Genomic DNA, 20,742 nt, shown 5'->3' on the forward strand with positions numbered 1-20,742 from the left:
TCTAGCTTCGTGCTACTACGAAAGAGTTACAATTTCATATGGACCCAGGAATTTGAATAAGTCTTTCAAAGAATTCATACAATTCTTACCCGACCTGAAACGGGAGAATGGCCCATTCTATATTTAGCTGTGGCCGATAAAGCAATAGCCTCTGCTTTATTCAGAAAAGATTACGATGGGCAAAAGCTCGCCTACTTCACCAATAAGGTACTACAAAGAGCTTAGCTCAATTATTAGAAAATTGAGCAAGTTGCATATGCTTTGGTCTTGATATCCTAGAGATTGTGACTCCACTTTCAAGCTTAAACCATCAAAGCCCGAACTAATCAACCCATGAATCATATCATTCAAAAAATGGATAGTGCAGAACAAATGCTATAGTGGGATATGGAGCAATCCAAGTTCAATTTGTAGTACGAAACTCAGACGGTCATCAAGTCGCATTACTTGGCTAACTTTCTTGCGAAAAGAACAAAAAGGGAGCTCCACGACTAAGAGATGAATCATCAAATAAAGCTGATAGTGGGGGTAGGGATCATCCCCAAGAATGAAGAAGGAAAGGTCAGGCATAAAAGCCAAGAGCATAATGGCTGAGCTGATACCCTCTCAAAGCTAGTCAGTACAAAGCCCGGGACAATGATAAAATCCTAATCCAAGAAATACTACAGTCACTTTCAATATCAAAAGAAGTTAACAAGACAGATATCCTCACAATTTAGGGATAGATAACTCCAATCGTTGAATATATCAAGTTCGACATCCTTCCTCAAGAATAAAGGACGGCAAGGAGATTAATGAAAAAGCTCAGCACTACATCTTAGTTTGTAATATTTTCTATAAAAGAGGGATCTCAACACCTCTATCAAAATGTGTCCCGACATCAAATACAAGAGGTTCTAGATGAAACCCAAAGTGAAATCTGTGGAATTCATCTGGGGGCAAGTCACAGGCGAAAAGGTGTTACAAGCTAGCTTCTACTGACACACTTTTCAGAACTCACACAAATACTATAAGCATATAGAATGACTCAAACCACCACTGAAGAATCTCCCTTTGACATGCATATGGCACAGAAGCTATGATTTCTATTGACATAAATAAAGAAAAATTAAGGGCAACATTCTACAATAAAGTTGGAACACTAAAGAAGAGCTCGACCTCATTTCAGAAATTCGAGAGCGAAGTCAGATAAGAAAAGAGATTTTGAGACAAAGGATGTCTATAAGATTCGCCACAAACGACCTCATCCTGATAAGAAATAATATCGGGTTACAGAGGTCGGGCGAAGAAAATCTAACAGCAAACTGGATACGACCCTACAAGATTATTGATGTCTTAGAAAAGGACTACTACAAAGTATCCGACCTCAAAGGTGACAAACTGCCTAGGTACGACACACCTCCAACATAAGGAGGTAATACAATTTCTTATGGAAACTGATTTTCTACAATTAAAACACACCAATTGAAGCTCGACAAACTGCGAAAATCACGGGTCGATCCTATAGAAGTCACCCGGATGAAGCAACGAGGAATCAATTGGTGGAAAGAAGTTACATACGCGAATTGGAAAAAAACACCTCGAAATAGCTCAAGCCAAACGGGTTGAAAAAGTTGTGTTTAGAATAAGTCGCAAAAGTAACTTAACTAAATATACCCCTCGAGGCATAAATACGATTTAACAACTCGACCCACACGAGTAACAAATGAATCGTACAAAATTTCAATCCCACAATCTCATCTCTACAAGTTCTAAAAATAAACAACCTAGTCATATAAAATGGAACAATTTCACAAAAACAAGTTGTCCAAAGAAAACTTGTTCTAGCATCCACAACAACATAAGGACAACTCGGATTAAACGAGTTGTGCCAGCCAACCATATTTTCAACGAACTTGTGTCAAGCATAAGTCGTGTCTATCTAAAAGCAAAGCTTTAAAAATAATTTGTAGCAAAACAAATTATTAAAGCAGAGCATTAAAAAGTGATTTGTATCAAAATGAATCGCTAAAGTAAAATCAAAACAATCCTTTAACCAAACAACTCGTACAAAAAAAGGAGTTGCAAAGGAAAAAAAGGATTGTAAACATTTCTAACAAAATTGAAAAAAATCCTCTAATTAAAATAACTCGGGTAAAACGAGCTGTATCATACACAAGGATAAAACACTTGTAAAAACTAGAAAGGGAAGGGAATAAGCATATAATCCCTTCACTTAAGGCACCAATTTATGCTCGACAAAGCGCAAAAATCACGAGCTGACCTTTTTAATGGTCGCTTGGATAAAGCGACGAGGTTCAAATTGGTGTCCAATGGTTATAATACGGCTTGATGATTTGAAACAACTCAAGCTCATGAGTTAAATAAAATCAAGTAAAAAATAACCATATGATCTAAGCAATTTGTATTAAAACAAATCACACAAAATAACTTGATATATAACGAGTTGTGCTTCATTCGATAATCCAATTCGCTTGATTGCTCGAGTCCAACTTCATAAAGCTCAACCTCGAACAGGGACACGATGGATAAAACAACAAAGTTCGATAGCTACAAAGATGATCTGATACTTTAAAAGGCCTCAAAGTAAACAAGTTGAAAAACAAGTTGTGAAGTCCTAAAAACAACTCGAACTAAACGAATTGCATGAAATCAGATCAAGAAATAGCCATGTTTTAAGTAAACGATTTGTATCAAACCAAGTAGTAAGAAATCAGAACTATAAGTTTCAAAAATAATTTGCATTAAAACAAGTTATTAAGTCACAAAACGACTCGAACTAAACGAGTTGCATGAAATCTGATCAAGAAATAATCATGTCTCAAAATAAGCAATTTGTACCAAAAATAAAGTCATGCAACAAATCTACAATCTTCAAAATAACTCGGTATAAAACGAGTTGTACAAAATCAGAATAAGCTTAAAAAACGTGATTTGTATTAAAACAAGTCATGCATCCTCAAAACAACTCGAACTGAACGAGTTGAACAAAATTAGGACAAGAAATATTCTCTGGTTAATCAAGATGTGCTAAAACCAGTCATACAGAGCCTACAAGCCGTAAATAACTCGAAAAGAACGAGTTGTACAAATCGGTTCTAGAAAAAAGACTTAGCCAAAAAAAAGTCAAATAAAAAGAGTAAGTCGCACAGAATGTGAAAACGATTGGTAATATCAGGTCACCAAACGATAACTTTTTAGTAAGTAATAACTACACTGCAACAAAATGATAACACACGGAAAAGCATACAAATAGTTAAGAGTAATGTTACGAAAATGTTACATTATTCAAACCATGTTGAGTCGACCAACCTCCTTGACTTCAGACCTCAAAACTACTAAACAATTTCTCCACAGTTCAACATTTTGACTTGGTCATCTAATTGCTCCAGTCAGACTTTGTAAAAGCCCGACCTTGAGCAGGGGCACTGTTCATGCACTGGCCCACAATTTAGTCAAGCCCAAAATGAATAAATCCCAACATACAGACATCGTCCAATCTACCCCTACCCGACCTCATAGAGTTCGGACACAGCAACATGAGTTTGGTCCCACTTATCTAAATAAGTAACTAACTCCTAAGATATCTCCTATTTATCTAGAAGGAATATCTCAACAACTCCCAAGATAAAGGGAACGGTTATCCACCAACAAATGTGGAACTACTCCAAAAGGTGGCTATCTACTCTATTATAAATACACTGACACTCCTTAGGTATATTCACGTTCTAATATACTAAAAACTTGCCTAAAGCCCTTGCTGACTTAAGCATTGGAGTCTCTTGCAGGTACTACCCCCACTTCCTCACGAGGAACTTGGACAGGCGGCCCCTTGGCATCAACAAGTCGAACGTTGTCATACAAAGGGATCTGGACCTCACATTCAGGCCCAAATCAATGTTTCAGGTAACCCTCAGAACAGCTTGTTTTTCTAAATTTATAATTTAAAAAATCATTGAAGAATCTATGCTTATTGTCTGTGTATTTTTATGTACTCCTATATATTGTTTAGAAATCTATATACTATTTTGGAGACGATGATATAGATTAAAAACGTGAATTTTAAAAAATTTGAATGAAGTTCGGGAGAGGGTAAGGCGAACTTGCTCTAAAAAAAATTGTATTTAGGAAATTAAAATTCAAAAATCGTGTTTGGAGAAATAATAAATGTTTTTTATTTTATTTCAAAAAAATAAACTTATTATTAATAATAATAATTTTTAAATAATTTATTTTAAAAATATATATTAAATATATTAAATTTTATATTTTTTATAAATAATTTTTAATTTATATTTTTCATTATATGTCCTAAAATAAAATTACTATTCGTATATTAAGATTAGTCAACAACATATTTGTGTATAAATACATATATGATTTAATTTATTTTCAATGTGTATTTATATTCTAGAGTTATGCTATGTGTACACTAAAATCAGCCACCAAAGTCAACTGCTAGTATAAAATACATGTTAGAATACAAATACACATTGAAAAATGATGAAAATAAATTAAACCACACATGTATTTATACACAAATACATTAGCGGCTGATTTTGGTGTATAAATAACATTTTTGTATATTCTAATATATATTTTATAGTAGTAATTGACTTTGGTAGCTGATTTTAGTGTACACTTAACATAATCGATCCTAAAGATATACGTTAGTTAAATCTTATATTTTTAAAATTTTATAAATAGAAATAAAAAAAATACAAACTCAATAAATACTTTTATAATTAAATTTATACTAAGTGTTTAAAATATTATTGTAGTCCTTTTAAATAATTTATTAAATAACATAAAAAAATTTATAAAGTCAAAATATAGAAGATTCTCAAAATAAATATAAATTTATAAAAAAGAATTTTTTTTATAAAATGTGCAACTCTTTTTTTTTGTATCATTTTATTTTTTTATATTTTTTGTGTTATTTTTTATTCTTCTTCAATTTTTTTATTCTTTTTTTTTTATTTTTTCCTCTTAACAAAAGAATATAAAGAGAAGAAACAAAGAAAATACAAAAATAGAAAATACAAAAAGATTTTAAAAATATAATTAAAAAAAAAGAGTAAATAGTCATTTCTGACCATAAAAGATTCATATGCTGACAAAACTGACCATGAAAAATTGAAACTAAAGTTATACCCATACAAGATAAATTTTATACGACAAAAATAGTCAATAGTTAAATTTTTGTTGGTAATTCTATAAATACCCTCCTCCTTTTCTCTTCCTTCTTCATCTTCCTTCTATAATCATTATTAACTCCACTGTAAATTCATTGTTCCACCAGATCTACTCTATTCCCACTTTTCCCAAACATATGCATCTTGCCAACAACCACCGCATTCCTTTTCTCTCTTCTCCCAAACTAACCCAAAGCCCTATTCAATCCTCATCCCTTCATATTCTGCATTCAAACCCAAACCCCTCAAACCCCTCACCACCACCAGATCCGACACTCCGTGCATCCACAAATCCTACGTCGGCGATGTCTCCTCTGCCATCTCAGCTTTCTCTGTTATGAACACAACAACCGCATTGTCTTCCCAAAAATCTCAGGTCACGCCTCCAAAATGACGACACACTTTATGACCTCTTCCTCTTCTCCTTCTCCCCAACACTCGCCGAAATCGCCGACTTGTAGGCTACGACTTCGTCGCCATCAATATGGAGCACGGCCACGGCGGAATCTCCGACATGTTTCCATGTCTCTATGCTTTCGCAGCCACCGGCACTGCCGCAATCCTCCGCGTTTCTGAGAGCTCTGCCACTTGGGCTAAGAAATTCCTTGACTTAGGCCCACAGGGGATCATGTTTCTAGTGATCGATTCCACAGAATCTGCCATTGACATCGTGTTGTTCTACTAGATCCCTCCCATTGGGATCCGTGACTCGGCTCACTCCATCGTTCGGGTTTCCGGTTACAATATAGATGAAGGTTACCTTGGTAGTTACCAAGAAGAGATGGTGATTATGTGCCAGGTTGAGTCCGTTGAGGGAGTGAAGAACGTTGGTGAGATTTCAACCGTTGATGGCATTGATTGCATCCAAATGGGATCGTTGGATCTGAGCGCGAGCATGGGGTACTTGTAGGACCCAGGAAATGAGAACGTGAGGCGGTTGATGAGGGAAGCTGAGGCGAAGATTCTAAAAAGGCGCAGTAGTGGTGGATTCGGCATGGAGACTTATCTGTCTGGATTTGCTATGCTGCATGATAGGCCCGAGGATCTCAATTCTCAAATCATGTGGATACCACATGGTGTTTGATGTTGTTGATATTGGGTTGTTTAGAAGCACTGCTATGGAAGATGTGAAGAAATTCAGGTTGAGTTTGATTGATAAAAGGAAGATGAGGAAAGAAGAGAGTATTTATGGAATTATCAATAAAAAAATTAATTATTGATCATTTTTGTCAAACAAAATTTATTTTGTATAGGTATAACTTTAATTTTAATTTTTCATGGTCAGTTTTGTTGGTATCCGAATCTTTCATGGTTAGAAAAGGCTATTTACTCTTTAAAAAAAACACAAGTGTAATTTTAGTTGAATGTATAAATTGATTACTCGAAAATTATTATAATTGTTTATTTCGATGAATGGCAAACATATTTGATGCATAACAATATTTATATCTATATTTATATAATATATAAAGATTGAAGGAAACTTAAATTCCTTTTAGAAAAGAATTTAAAATATAAAATTTTTTATTAATAATAACTTATTTTATTTTGTGTTTGAATTTTTAGTTATAAAAGTACTTGTTTTAAAAATATAGTATTTAGATAAATGATTCAAAAAATACATTTTTTACACAAGAGAATGGATATTAAAATAACGATGATAACAAATACCTTTCAATATTAATTATTAATTTTACATAATTTAATTACTAATATTACAATCGATTAGGCAACGCTAAAAAAATTATTGTGTAATTAGTTTTGATATTTTATTGTGTATGATATGGTAGATGAAAATAAAAAACAAATGTGAAATATGTGCCATGTATATTTTGTTGCCATTTTTTATTTTTGTTACTCTACTAGAATTCCCTCTTCCTTTATTGGGGTCAAGAATTTGCTATAATATTTATAAAAAAATAGTAATTTATATAAAAATAAAACCATATGTAGAAAAAATAGAATTGAAACTGAGATTCCATATCATACAATGTTAAATATAAATTTAATAATAAAAATAAAAGGGTAGAATTATAAAAAAATGGATTATGCTATGTGTACACTAAAATTAGCCACCAAAGTCAGTCATCAGTATAAAATACATGCTGAAATACAAATACACGTTGAAAATAAATTAAATCACACATTTATACATAAATACATTGGTGGCTGATTTTAGTGGCTGATTTTGGTATACGAATTATTAGAATATTATAATTAGGAACAAAATCTGAAAAATATAAAAGAGAATTAGAACAAAAATCAATGTAATTTATTAGGATATTATTCCATAACGAGCGTACTCTTAGCGTACTCTTGGTCTATATATTGGTAAGAACCTTGTAATCACAGATGAAAAATATGAATAATAAAAATAATAATTTTTTAAATAATTCTTCGTTTCTTTCCTAAACTCTTTGTACCATGGTAACATGATATCAGAGCAGAGTTAGGTTCTAGGGACTCAAAATTCTGACGAATTGACATTACAAATTGCAAATATGCTACGCAATAGTTTTGACATGCGATCATCACAAACCAATTCTGACAATTTGTCAATTGGTTTCAAACTAAATGGATATAATTATCCATTATGGACAACTCTGATGAAAAAAAGCAATTGATGAAAGAAGAAAGAAGAAACACATCAAAGAAAACTGCTCTAATATTGTGGGTTATCCAGATTGGTGAAAAAATAACCCCAAGTCATCGAGAAATCAGAGTAAGAGAGCGCCGCTAGCATCCCAGATGTCACCAGCAGCGGTGGCGAGGCAGAGGTCACGATGGCAAGGCAGGCAGCAGCGGCGGTAAGGGTAAGGACTACTGAACTCCTTGGCTGCTCAGCCCAGACGGCGACTCAATATAAAGGGAAGACCCAAAATCAGAATCCAATTAAAAAGATAAATAAATGGGTTTTCGATTGTGAGGCTACCGATACTATGACTCATGACCTCCATGATCTTAACAGCTTGACTATACCCTCAAAAGCCCATATTGAAACAGCTAGTGGAGAATTAATTGATGTTAAAAGAGGAGGCTTCATTACTTTTTCAGAAAAATTGAAATTAAAAAATTATCTTTATGTCCCTGTACTATCATCAAAATTATTGTCTGTTAGCCAAGTAACAAAGGAACTAAATTGTGTGGTACTCATGTACTCTACCTTTTGTCTTTTACATGACATTCTTACGAAGGAGATCATTGGGCATGGTACTGAGCGAGAAGGCCTTTACTACGTTGATGAAGTAGCACACCAGGGTCATGCCATGCTTGTTCACGGAACGGTTACTAGGCAACTTTGGTTATGGCACAGGCGTCTCGGACATCCTTCATTTGGGTACCTCAAGTTTCTATTTCCTAGTCTTTTTACAAGTAATACTGAACCCCTCAAATGTGAAACTTGTATTCGTGCAAAAAATCACAGAGTTTCTTTTCCTCCAACCAACACTAGAGTCAATTCCAGTTTTTCTCTAATACACTCTGATGTGTGGGGCCTAGCCCTTATTTCCCATAATAATTTTCAATATTTTGTGTTATTTGTGGACGATTTCTCTCGCATGACTTGGGTATATTTTTTAAAACACAAATCTGAAGTACCTGATAAGTTCTTTGCTTTCTACCAAATGATTCAAACTCAATTCAACAAGAAAATCCAAGTACTTTGCTCAGACAATGGTGGGGAATTTCTAAATCAATCAATGCGCGATTTTTATGAAAAATGGTCTTATCCATCAAACTTCCTGCCCAAATACACCCCAACAAAATGGTGTGGCTGAACGGCGAAATCGTAAGTTACTTGAGATAACCCGAGCCATGCTTTTTGATGCACAAGTTTCAAAAACTTTTTGGCCTGAAGCTATAGCGACCTCTGCTTACTTACTAAATCGCCTACCTACCCAAGTTCTCCACCACAAAACACATTTACAAGTCTTGGCTACTCAGACTGCAATCCCGCCTATTCTAACCTTACCACCTCGAGTATTTGGATGTTCCGTCTTTGTCCATATCCCCAAAGTCAATAGAATCAAATTTGATCCTTGTGCAGAAAAATGTATTTTTGTTGGGTATGATACACACCAAAAGGGGTATAGGTTCTACAATCCAATCACTCGTCGTATTCATGTGACCATGGATTGTGATTTTTTAGAATCTGAATTTTACTTCAGTCGCCAACATGGCATTCAGGGGGAGGAACAATAATGAACCACCAAGTTGGCTAAATAACCTTTGTTGCCCAGAAACTGTTCAAACAGAGTAAGTGGATGGAGCCACCGAGCATACTTCACTCAACGTAGAAAATAACTTAGTACATACAACCAGTGAAAGTCCTTTTGAGAATATCAGACAAGAGGTAAGTAATTGTCAATCTGATAATGTACTCCCTGTTTTTAATGAGACCACTAACAATAACAGTATACCACTGGAACATGAAGAATCAGAGCCCAATAAATTTATTCTTCCTCCAAGAAGAAACAGAGGGATGCCTCCTGATCGGTACTCACCAGAACATGTTTCCCGTAACTCAAGATACCCGATAAGAGTGGCTAGAGAAGGAATAACAGATGTTGTAAAGGCTTTCTCCACCAAACTCTTAACAGAAGACATTCCAAGAACTGTCCGAGAAGTTAGTGAGAAAGCTGAATGGCGAAAAGCCATGAATACAGAAATAGAAGCTCTAGAGAAGAACGAAACTTGGGAGAAGTGTATCCTACCGACAGAAAAAAAGCCAGTTAGGTGCAAATGGGTTTTCACCATTAAACACAAGGCAGATGGCACTATTGAACGGTACAAGGCAAGGTTGGTGGCCAAAGGTTATACACAGACCTATGATATCGACTATACTGAAACTTTTTCACCGGTTGCAAAGATTAATACTATCAGGGTGTTGTTTTCAATAGCATCAAATGAAGATTGGCCACTCCATCAATTTAACGTCAAGAATGCTTTCTTGCATGGAGAGTTGAAAGAAGAAGTGTACATGGAAGCTCCTCCAGGTTTCTCAACGGGATTTAGAAAACATGAAGTTTGCTGGTTAAAGAAGGCTCTTTATGGGCTTAAACAATCTCCACGTGCCTGGTTTGGAAGATTTACAGATGCCATGAAAAGGTATGGGTACAAGCAAAGTAACTCTGATCATACCCTTTTTTTGAAAAAACGGGGAGATTTAATCACTTGCCTAATAATCTACGTGGATGACATGATCATAACGGGAAGTGATGGTGAAGAAATTGAAAAAATTGAGAAGGAACCTATTTACAGATTTCGAAATGAAGGATTTGGGAAGACTAAAATATTTCTTAGGAATAGAGGTTCTACGATCCAGCAAAGGAATCTTTATCTCCCAAAGAAAGTATATTTTGGAAGATAGTAGAATGTGCCACCCTAGAAGATAAGGAAAGGTACCAGCGACTGGTTGGAAAACTAATTTACTTATCACATACTCGGTCTGACATAGCTTATGCTGTGGGAATAGTAAGTCAGTTTATGCATAAGCTATAAGAAGATCATATGGAAGCTGCCATGAGGATAGTTCGATATTTAAAGGGAGCTCTAGGAAGTGGAATCATTTTCAAAAGAAATGACCATTTGAAGGTTGAGGCATACACTAACGCAGATTGGGCGGGCAACCCAAATGATAGAAGATCAACAGCTGGTTACTTTACACTTGTTGGAGGCAACCAGGTAACTTGGAAAAGTAAGAAGCAAAAAGTTGTAGCTCTTTCAAGCGCAGAGGTAGAATTTCGAGGGATCGTTAAAGGCATAACTGAAGTATTGTGGATAAGAACATTGATGACTGAGATTGGGTTTCCACCACAATTGTCAAGCCAGTTGAAATGTGACAACAAATCCGCAATCAGCATTTCAGAGAATTTCGTACAACATGATAGAACAAAACATGTTGAGGTGGATCGACACTTTATCAAAGAAAAAATTGAGAATGACATTATTGAGCTAAGTTGAGTATTAGTGATCCCACTATTCACCTTGAAGGGGATTATTAGAATATTATAATTAGGGAACAAAATCTGAAAAATATCAAAGAGAATTAGAAAAAAATCAATGTAATTTATTAGGATATTATTTCATAATGAGCGTACTCTTAGCGTACTCTTGGTCTATATATTGGTAAGAACCAAATAAAAAATATAAATAATAAAAATAATACTTTTTTAAATAATTTTTCGTTTCTTTCCTAAATTCTTTGTACCAGTAACACGAATAATATTTTTGATAAAAAAAATACTTAGAAGGGAGTAGTTTAGATGAAATATTATTTAAAAATGGTGGTGGAGGTCCAATACTTCCAACAGATGGAACATTGTGTGAGAATAATAGTGAAGGATCAGTACTTCCAATAGATAAAATATTGCGTGAAAATAGTAGTGGAAGACCAATACTTCTTGCAGACAAAACATTGCATGAAAATAGTAGTGAAAATATTTTTCATACAACCAAAAATAAAAGTAGCACAATAATTTTTTTTATTTTAAAGTAAATTTTTTTTTAACAAGAATGATAAAATAACTTTTAAAAAAGAGAAAAATCATATTTTTTATTTTTTCAAAAACTTTTAATAAAAAATTAAAAATATTTTTCAAAAATAATACCAAACATAAGTAGCGTGACTTTTTATAATTAAAAAAAATAGTTTTTATTATTTTTCAAGCAGACTCTCAATCTAAATGCCAAGTGTCAAACAATAAATGATAGTATACTAAAAATGTATGTTTTGTGCATATCAATAAATATAACGATTAAAAAATAGTTCCGCATGGATGATGATTGGAATAGTTTTTGATAGATAAATTGAATAATCTTTGTCCTTATTTAATAGTTGTCATAGAATTTTACCATACTTCACTTAATATTCCACTTCATGTACGGTGTAACCATTGTGATCAAGGGTAGCAAGTGGAGAAGTCTGCCCTGCACAAGTCCGTCCTAACGATATAAATGTACCTATTATTTTTTTGTTGTCTTTAAATATTTATTAAAAGAAACAATTTTATTGGAAATGTTAATTTGTACTAGGTTATAAGAACCTTACATATAGCACAAATTTTTAACACTATTTGGTTGGAGAGAAAATGACAAAAAAATAAATGAAAAGAAAATAAATAAAAAATAATATTTTTCTTTTGTTTGAATATCAAAGAAAATAAGAAGAAAAAATTTTTTTATGTGAGTTCCACTAAAAAATTTTTTTTTTCATCACAAGCAAAAAAAAAAAAAAAATGCTATATTTTATTTTTGTATTTTTAATACTATCCTTAATTATATTATTATTAATAATTATTAATATAAATTCATTTAGAGGTTGTGGGTTCGAGTCTCCCTATCTTTAGTAAAAAAATAATTATTAATATAAATTTAATTTTAATAATTTTAATATATTATTAAAATAGAGATTCACATTTAAACATTATATATATTAAATAAATAATTTAAATCAAATATATAAAATTATAATATTTTATAATATTTATAAAATACAATATCATAAATAAATAAAAAAATTTAGGCCAATACTATTGTGCTGAAGAGAAAAATTTTTCGTTGATGCTGAAAGTATGTGGAACAAAAGAAAACAAGCACGTGTTAAGGTGGCTCTGTCATAGCAGAGAGTGTCATACCCTATTAAAAAATTAATTAGATGATAAAGAGTTAATGATGATGATTATAGTCTTGGGCTTTTTTTTTTAATGTCCAGCAAATATTTGGTATCAGTCTGAAATATGGTTTATTTTGTTATATTATGGAACAAAAATGAAGTGAATAGATAAATGGGTCGCTTTAGGTGATAGAGTTATAATCAGTTTATTTTTGCTTAATATATTTTTGGATGTTTTCTAGTGGGTTGTTAATTTTGGTCATCTTAGAATCATATAGACTAATAATTAAAGTGTTTTTAAGATAAAAAAGAGTTTTGATTTTTTCTCATCGTGCCTGATAAATGTATACTCTTGACCACCGCAATGAGGAGTGATTTTGTCTGTAGCGGACACTCACATTCGCATGATCCAGGCCTGAGACAGTGATCAGAAAGGGAGAGAAGGAAAGAAGGTTAGAAAAGAAGGAAAGGAACATGGATACTCAGGGAACTTCTCTCTTGTGCCAAGAGAAGAAGAGTGGATGCTTGAAGTAAAAGAACGACAAAAAGAGATGCCAACACAGATCAAGTACTTTTTGAAAGCAGTAAAAAAAGGTAAGAGACTAGTAGTAAAAGTGAACATAGAAGAGGATAATAGATTCTCTTCTTCTTTGTCGGAGGAGGAGATGAAAGCTAACAGTGAAAAAGAGGGAGAGGCACAGGACTAAGAGACAAAAAATGACATCTAAAAAAATGAGTAAAAAATTTGGGTTCAAAAGGTGAATGACATTATCAACTTTATGGTAAATAAAGTTGTCTAGAAGAATTTGGTCAGTATTCTCTAAAAAGAAGAGTCAAAGAAAACAAATGAAAATAAAAATTCAAACAAAGAAATATCCAACTAACAGTGAAACGAATCTTAACACTTGTGTGGATTTTCTTCTATTATTATTATTATTATTTGGTATTCTATACAGGCCTCGACCCATATTATTATTATTATTATTATTGCACCAAATAAAGACAAAAAAATTTGTACAAATAAAAACTTTTTTATTAAAAATATAAAAAATTTAAAATTTTAATATATTTATTTTATATTTATTAAATAAAACTGATAATAAATTTATCATGTGTTTTTAAGGCATATGTTAGATAAATCCTAACAAAAGAATAATGTATTTAGTATTTTGACAACTAAATGAATATTTTAATAAAAAAAGTAATGTAAATTATATTTTATTAATACTATATAGAATACGATAATGGTAATATAAAATGATGAAATTACAATATTGTATTTTGGAATGATGCGTAGTGCTTTTAATGTTGAAAATAAATAAGTTGATAATTCGTAAAAAAAAAAAAAGATTTGAAAATATTTTAGACTTATTAAAAATGTAAGAATGAAATAGATATTATTATTGTTGTTATTATTATTAGAAATTAAATTTGATTCTTTTATTAAATGATTAACTAATTATCAAGTAATCTATAAAATATTTAGTTTTGGCATTATGTGTTCAAGGTTTGTTGAGTCAGAATTTAGGATTTAGAGTTTGAATATTCAGGGTTCAAAGTTTAAGATTTATAATTTAAAAATCAGTCTGTAGAGTGTAAGGTTGAGAGTTAAGGATTCAATGGTTAGGATTCATGATTTAGGGGATATAGTACAAATTTTAGGTATCACAATTTAAGATTTAGGGTTTAGAATTTATTATTATATATTAGAATTTATTGTTTCAATAAAGTTCTACATCCAAGCAAAATACTTAACCAAGTCTAACCAAGTTGTTATAACAACTTTTTAAATCACGCGTCTCCTTTTTCTTTTCCTTCTCCGTTTCTTTTTCCTTCTTTTCTGTTTTTTTTTCCTCCTTCTTCTTCTTCCAAATTCGTACACGCAGGCTCCTCCTCCTCCTCCTCCTTTGTTATCGTCATCACCAATAACACCAACATTTTGCTAACATCTTTATTAGTTCTGATTTTTTCTGATGCCATTATTAAATAATTTCGGTTCATTTCTTAGTTTATTTTGGTTCATTTGTGTGTTAATTGAGGTTCACTTGATGCTGCTGATAAGTATTGACCAAATTTTTTATTCTTTAAGTAATCTCGATTTGTTTCTTAGTTTAATTGAGATGCATTTGAATAAAAAAATGAATTCGATGTGTTTTTGTTAATGATTGAATCTTTTTAACTGTTTGTTCAAATTTGAACTAATTTCGATTCATTTATGTGCTAATTGAGGTTCACTTAGTACTGTTGATAAGTATTGACGAAATTTTTTAGTAAAGAAAAATGAAATTATTCATTATCACTTTATTCAATGGCATTAAATTTCACTCAATTCTATTTAATTAGTTCAATTTTGAACAAGCAGTAAAAAAGACTCAATCATCAACAAAGACACATTGAATTCATTTTTGGATCTAAATGAACCTCAATTAACCTAATAAATGAACCGAAATTACTTAAGGAATAAAAAACTTGGTCAAAACTTAACAGCAGCATCAACTAAACCTCAAGTAACACACAAATGAATCGAAATTAGTTTAGTTTTGAACAAGCAGCCAAAAAGACTGAACCATCAACAAAAACACATACAATTTATTTCTAAATCCAAATGAACCTCAATTAAACTAAAAAATGAATCGAATTACTTAAAAAATAAAAATTTTGGTCAATACTTATTAGCAGCATCAAGTTAACCTTAATTAATTCACAAATGAACCGAAATTAGTTCAATTTTGAACATGTAATAAAAAAAACTCAATCATCAACAAAAACTCATCGAATTCATTTCTGGATCCAAATGAACCTCAATTAAAAGGAGAAAAAGAAAAAACATAGGTTGTTATTGTTTATATGTTAAGGGTTTAGGATACAATTAATAAAATGGTACAATTTGGATCGAACTGTTTTTCAATTAATCCAAAATTATTCAAATAATTTAAAATTTTAAAGTATAAAATTTTTAATTTAAAATTTAAAATTAAATTTACTTAGTATGTGAATGATATTGTGAAAATATTTAATTCACAAGGAGGAATAAGTTTGAAAATATGATGTTTAAGACAAAAGTTTTCTACCAATATTTTCAAGGGTCCAATGACTTTGAATATAATTTTATAAAAATAAAAAATTCAAAAAATTTTGAGAAATACGGTGAATATACGTTTTTTTTTAAGTGGTCTTCCTTAAAATATAATTGTTTTTTGAAGTAATCTTACATCAATGAAATTATTGTAAATTTTAAATTTTTTATTTAATTAATTGTTTGCTTTATATATAATTATTGTCTTGTTTAATTAATTATGTATATTCAGTTATAGAAAAAATGAAATGTTTGAAACTATTAATTTTAAATTAAAGAATAAGTGACTAGTATTATTTTTAAATTAATAATTTCAAATTAAAAAAATTACACAAACATACTGGTATTAATCTTAAAATTTAAAATTAAAAAAAAATTACGTAATAGTAATTTATGTTGTGATAAGAAAGAATTGAATGCCCATTTATGAAATTGGGCGGCTAATATTTCCTACTCGGAAAGAATAGTTTTTCAAGGCAAATTTAAAATTAATGAAGGTTGAAATCAAAAGCTTCTCATATGTATAAATAGTAGAAACAATGATTGAAATAATACAACAACAACAATAAATATATAACATTCTTCACTCTCTCTCTTTCGTACTATTCTCTCTCTTATATACTTTATTTAATATTATTAAATACATGATTATATCTATTATATTGATATAGTAATTCTAGTGAAAATTACTACGAGAGTTACCTAATTATATTTTCAAATTTTATATTTGTTATCTCTTCCTTATTTATTTATTTAGTTATTTTACAACACGTTATCAGTACGAGATTCTGATCAAATTTTTAGGAAGACTCAGGTAACAAATTTTCATTATGTTGAAACACTCTCATCTTGAATTTACTGCTCTTGATATATCTGGAAACAATTATTTATCATGGATTTTAGATGCTAAAATCCATCTTGATTCAATGGATATTGGAGATACCATTAAGGCTGAAAATAATGCATCCCAGAAGGATAAAGCTAAAGCCATGATTTTCCTTCGTCGTCATCTTGATGAAGGATTGAAAAATGAATATCTCACATTAAAAGATCCTGCAGATCTTTGGAAAGACCTTGAAGAAAGGTATAATCATAAAAAAATGGTGATACTTCCTCAAGCCTGATATGAGTGGACGCATTTGCGTATGCAGGATTTTAAATCCATAAATGAATATAATTCTGCAATGTTTCGAATCACCTCATGAATGAAATTATGTGGGGAAAAGATAACTGATCATGATATGTTGGAGAAAATTTTTTCAACATTTCATGCCTCGAATGTGCTCCTGCAGCAGCAGTATCGAGAAAAAGAGTTTAAAAAATATTCTAAGTTAATTTCTTGTCTTCTTGTTGCTGAACGCAACAATGAGGTGCTCTTAAAGAATCACAAAGCACGCCCAGCTGGCGCCGCCCCATTTTCTGAAGTAAATGCGGCAAATTACCCCAGAAGAGGTAGATGGCAATGTTTTAATAACAAGAAAAATTATGGAAGAAAAATGAATTATGTTCAAAAGAGAGGATCTCACCAGAAGTAGGATAAAGAAAGAAATTCTGGGCAAAATAAATCAACAGAGGATAAGTGTTTCCGTTGTGGTGGAAAGGGCAATTGGTCGCGTACCTACCGTACCCCAAGGCACCTAGTCGATCTTTACCAAGCATCTTTGAAAAAGGATGACAAAGGAAAGGAAACAAATTTTGTTTCAAAATGATGCTGAAAATTCCACCACTCATTATGATGTGTCAGATTTCTTTGAGGATCCTGAAGGAAATATTGGTCATTTGATCAATGATGGAATAGTTTAATATATGAGATTGTTAAGTATCCATGTAAATAAATAATGTAAAGAACTTGTTGTTAAGTTTTATTTTATATGTATTTAAGTTTCAAATATGATGTATATAAATAATGAAATATTAATGTTTATGAATTTTGAAATCATTAAATGTGTCAAGTTTTAAAATAAAATTTTAGTATATGACATTATTTTTATGACATTAATTTTATTTTACTAACCCAGATGAATTCATAACTTGGCACGACCAATTGGGTCATCCGGGAACAACCATGATGCGGAGAATTATTGAAAACTTTCATGGACATTCACTAAAGAACCAGAAGATTCTTAAAACTAGTGAATTTTTTTGTGTTGCATGTTCTCATGGAAAGTTAATTTTAAGGCCATCACCAGTAAATATTGGATTTGAGTCCCCTGAATTCTTAGAAAGGATTCAATGTGATATATGTAGACCTATTCATCCACCATGTGGATCTTTTAGATATTTTATGGTCCTAAAAGACGCATCTTCGAGATGGTCACATGTGTGCTTATTGTCTTCTCGTAACCTGGCGTTTGCAAGATTACTGGCTCAAATTATTCGATTAAAAGCACAATTTCCAGAAAATCCAATCAAAGCAATTCGTCTTGATAATGCTGGTGAATTTACTTCCCAAGCTTTTGATGCTTATTGTATGGCTAATGGAATAAGTGTTGAACATCCAGTAGCTTATGTTCACACACAAAATAGGTTAGCAGAATCACTTATTAAGCGCCTCCAATTAATTACTAGACCCTTACTTATGAGAACAAATCTCCCACCTTCAGTTTGGGGGCATGCTATTTTACATGCCGCAGCACTTATTCGATTGAGGCCAATGAGTTACCATCAGTTCTCTCCTATGCAATTAGCTTTTGGCCAGCAGCTAAATGTTTCCCATTTAAGAATATTTGGGTGTGCGATATATGTTCCCATTGCACCACCTAATCGCACCAAAATGGGACCCCAAAGAAAATTGGGAATATATGTTGGATATGATTCTCCCTCTATAGTGAGGTATCTTGAGATACAAACTGGAGATGTATTTAAAGCCCGGTTTACGAATTGTCATTTTGATGAATCAAAATTTCCAACATTAGGGGGGAGAGAATAAGCTTCCTGAAAAGGAACTTAATTGGAATGCATCATCCTTGATGCATTTAGATCCTCGATCAGGGCAATGTGAACTAGAAGTTCAAAAGATTATACATTTGCAAAGAATAGATTATACAATGTGAACTTAATTGGAATTGCCTTATGCATTTTCCGATACAAAGAAGATAACCAAGTCGTATATACCAGCGAAAAATGCCCCAATTCGAATTGATGTCCCAGTTAGACAAATTGCCACCGAAGCAAATACACGCCAGAAGCATGGCAAGCCTGTCGGTTGCAAAGACAAAAATCCTCGAAAAAGAAAAGAGGTAAATACGATTCCTGTTGAAAAAGACATTATAAAGACACCTACAGTTGTCCAAAGTTCTGATATAGTTTTAATGCCAGAAGACGTTCAGGTACCTGAGAATTGTGAAAATGACGAGATCTCGATAATTATGTCTTTACAAGAGAGAAATGGGACCGAAATAAGACAATTGTCAATGAAATATTTGCATATAATGTGGCATTAAATATCATGCATGAAAGTAAGGATCTTGAGTCAAGATCAGTCGAAGAATGTCGACAAAGGAATGATTGGCCAAAATGGAAAGAAGATATGAAGGCTGAGTTATACTCACTTGCAAAAGGTGAAGTCTTTGGACCTGTAGTCCGTACACCAGAAGATGTAAAACCTGTTGGATACCGATGGGTATTTGTGAGAAAACGAAATGAGAAAAATGAAGTTGTGCGCTACAAAGCCCGACTTGTGGCACAAGGTTTTTCACAAAGGCTCGATATAGATTATGAAGAAACTTATTCCCCTGTAGTGGATGCAATAACATTGAGTTATTTGGTCAGTTTATCTGCATATCATAAACTGCATATGCATTTAATGGATGTGGTAACAGCCTATTTATACGGCTCATTAGATCGGGATATCTATATGAAAGTCCCTGAAGGACTAAAGATATCTAAACCATCCAATGAATATTCACAGGGGTTATACTCAGTTAAATTGCAAAGATCTTTATACGGTCTAAAGCAATCTGGACAAATGTGGTATAATCGTCTTACTGAGTATCTGGCTAAAAATGGATTCAAGAATGATGATATCTGTCCATGTGTTTTCATAAAGAAATCTGCATCTGGATTCATTATAATTGCTGTGTACGTTGATGATTTAAATATCATTGGGACTCCTGAAGAGATTTCAACAATTATAAAAACTTTAAAAGAAGAGTTTGAGATGAAAGATCTTGGAAGGACTAAATTTTGTCTCGGCCTGCAGATCGAGCATATAAAAATGGGATCTTTATTCATCAAACAACATACACAGAAAAGATCTTGAAGAGATTTTATATGGATAAGTTACATCCATTAAGTACCCCAATGATCGTAAGATATTTGGATGTGGAAAAGGATCAATTCCGTCCTAAGGAAGAAAATGAAGATATCCTTGGTCTTGAAGTACCATATCTTAGTGCCATTGGAGCACTAATCTATCTTGATAATAATACACGACATGATATATCATTTGCTGTGAATTTACTAGCAAGATATAGTTCCTCTCCAACCAGAAGACATTGGAGTGGAATCAAACAAATCTTTCAATATCTTCATGGAATGTTTGATATGGGATTGTTTTACCCATATGAATCCAAGTCACAATTAGTTGGTTATGCAGATGCTGGATACTTGTCTGATCCACATAAAGGGAGATCTCAAACAGGATACCTGTTTACATATGGTGGAACAGCTATATCATGGAGGTCAACAAAACAGACGATTGCTGCAACATCCTCTAATCATGCCGAAATACTAGCGATTCATGAAGCTAGTCGCGAATGTTTTTGGCTCAGAAGTTTGATCCAATATATTCTGTCATCATGTGGACTGATTGATCATAAGATAGCTCCAACTGTCCTGTTTGAAGATAATACAGCATG

At 32.2% G+C, this 20,742-nt stretch overlaps 1 pseudogene; it reads left to right on the plus strand.

Moving 5' to 3' along the window:
* The first annotated feature begins 1,215 nt into the window (after nucleotides 1-1,215).
* On the plus strand, nucleotides 1,216-6,415 carry LOC107611339 (uncharacterized; annotated as a pseudogene).
* Nucleotides 6,416-20,742: the final 14,327 nt, after the last annotated feature.

The sequence above is a fragment of the Arachis ipaensis genome, chromosome B1 (genome assembly GCF_059453495.1).
Source record: "Arachis ipaensis isolate K30076 ecotype BB chromosome B1, ASM5945349v1, whole genome shotgun sequence".
Classification (NCBI taxonomy): domain Eukaryota; kingdom Viridiplantae; phylum Streptophyta; class Magnoliopsida; order Fabales; family Fabaceae; genus Arachis; species Arachis ipaensis.